We start from the raw sequence: 2,594 nt of genomic DNA, 5'->3' as shown, positions 1-2,594 counted from the left end.
AGTTCGTTGAAACATGTCAAAAGAAGTATAGAATCAATCTTTAGGATGTTTTTAACATAAATCCTCAATAATGTTCCAAACGGAGAATGTCTTCAGAAATGCAATGGAACGCAAGCTAACTCTCTCACATGAACGCGCCTGGTCAGCTGCCAGAGCCCTGACTCAAAGAGCCCTCATTCCCCCCTCCTTCACAGTAGAAGCATCAAACAAGGTTCTAAAGACTGTTGACATCTAGTGGAAGCCTTAGGAAGTGCAATATGACCAATATCCCACTGTATCTTTGATAGGCAAAGAGTTGAATTACCTACAAACCTCAGATTTCCCACTTCCTGGTTGGATTTTTTCTCAGGTTTTTGCCTGCCATATGAGTTCTGTTATACTCACAGACTTCATTCAAACAGGTTTAGAAACTTCAGAGTGTGTTCTATCCAAATATATTAATATGCATATTAATATGCATATCTTAGCTTCTGGGCCTGAGTAGCAGGCAGTTTACTCTGGGCACCTTATTCATCCAATCTACTCAATACTGCCCCCAGCCATAAGAAGTTCATTGAACCCTGAGTTGACCAGAGAAAACGGACCACTGTCCTATTACCACACACACACCTGCAGGTCAGGACCAAAGTTGGGGTCGATTAATGGTTGGACCGCAGTTTTCTGGAGGCATCTGGGGAGTGTCTTAGGTAATTATGTGTCTGAGACTGAGACAACACCTGTGTATCTGTTTGTAAAGAAATATAAGTCTCCATGTCCCTAAACCGAACTCATCATTTCACAACAAGCTGTAATCAATTACTGACTGATAAGTTGTAGTAGATCTGGAGGCCTTGCTGTGCATCTAGTTTCCTATCCAGGAGAAAGATTGCCATCTAGTGGATATTGACTGTATGTGACCATTAGGCCACAATGCACTGGACTGAAGTAGTCTTGTCAAATCTGGCTTTAATAGTTGCATTAAAATCTGAGGAATTTAGAACTTAAGAAAATAGTCTGATGCTGTTATATTAAGAGTGTTTATTAGACAAAAACATACAAGTGTCACAATAGTTAAATCATTACAAAATGACTGTTTTTGTGCATGTACAGTGTGTATGACAAACGAACATACATTACAAACTTAAGTAACAAAAGGTTACCCTAAAATCATTCTAATAAAATATCTTTGACATTTGGCCACGCAGAAGCTGACATGTAAAAACCACAATGGGGGACCCACAATGCTTTGCTAGTGTGCTTCCCTAAGCCGGTCCTGAAGGACCCCTATGCGCTCCAGAGTGGTGCAAAAGGCATCACTACAGTCACTGGTTCGATTCCAGGCTGTATCACATCTGTACGTGATTGGGAGTCCCATAGGGCGACGCACAATTGGCCCAGCGTCGTCCCGGTTTGGCTGGGGTAGGCCGTCATGACTTGCCTAGTTAAATAAATGTTAAATAAATAAAAGTGTGTGCAGGCTTTCATCTTCATATCACACTGATCAATGGGCATCACTTAAACATAATCAAGCACGGTTTGAGATTAACCTGTTCACAGAAGGATCCTCCAGATCCAGCTCTGATACATGTCGATAGCTATGTCTCCTAGGTGATATCATCTTTCTTCAGGCTGGTTCACAGTGTCTAGGTTTCTCTGAGCACCTGGAGGTTCTCCTGACTCACCCCTGCTCTCATCCCCCCCCCCCCCCCCCTCCCGTGAGGTGGTCTTAACGGGGGAGTAGGGCAGGGGTGTCACCCCGCTCCCCCTTAGCCCTGCTGTCTTTACAGGGAGAGGAGATACAGTATTATTAGACATATCAAAAAAGTCCCTCCCCAGTCCCCACTAATCCTCCTTCTCTCACTTCTCTTTCAGACCCAGAACATCCCCTTATTCCATTGTTACTCCCATCTCTCTTTTCGTCTTTGCGTTGTTATGTACATATTGTCTGCTAGTGTTTGTGGGGGGAGTGGGCTGGTGGTGCTTCATCATGTGGAGGACACTCTGCGTGTTAGCATGCACCGAGTGGCTGGGGATCGTCGACTGAGAAAGGGAGAGAGAGAACGATAGGGAGAGATGTGGTCAGTCACAGAGATGTTCTCTCAACAAACCTAATATTGATATACTTGCAGAGCAAAGTAAAATGAGGACGTACTGTTACAGCTACAAAGAGCAGTTTCTTTTTTGGGAAAGATGTTGGTGCTGGGGCCTCTTGCATCCCCAAATGAATTTTCTGGCGAGGACTAATTCAGACAATGTTATGTAGCACAAAATGACATTTTAATTGCATGTCATTAAGTTGTGGTTATTGCGGGTAGTACCCTGGAGGCGGTATTGGATTTCATCTTCTTTGGTTTGACCTCGTCAGAGACAAGTTGAGAGATTAACTTTCAATCTACTAATATAATATATGATGAATCAAATGGGCTTGGAACAGGGGCATATCTGAAATTATTCATTTATCAGTCTGACAAGAATTGAAAACACCTTTGTTCTTTGTCTCAGTCTGGATCTATAATTAAATCGAATTAAATTGGCACTTCAAGCAACTTTAGCAAAATATTTGGCCATGTAGAAAATTATGATTAATTCTATTTTCATACCTTCAGAAAGTTGTC

Source organism: Salvelinus namaycush, chromosome 29 (assembly GCF_016432855.1).
Source record: "Salvelinus namaycush isolate Seneca chromosome 29, SaNama_1.0, whole genome shotgun sequence".
Lineage (NCBI taxonomy): Eukaryota > Metazoa > Chordata > Actinopteri > Salmoniformes > Salmonidae > Salvelinus > Salvelinus namaycush.
This window is presented reverse-complemented; position numbering follows the sequence as displayed.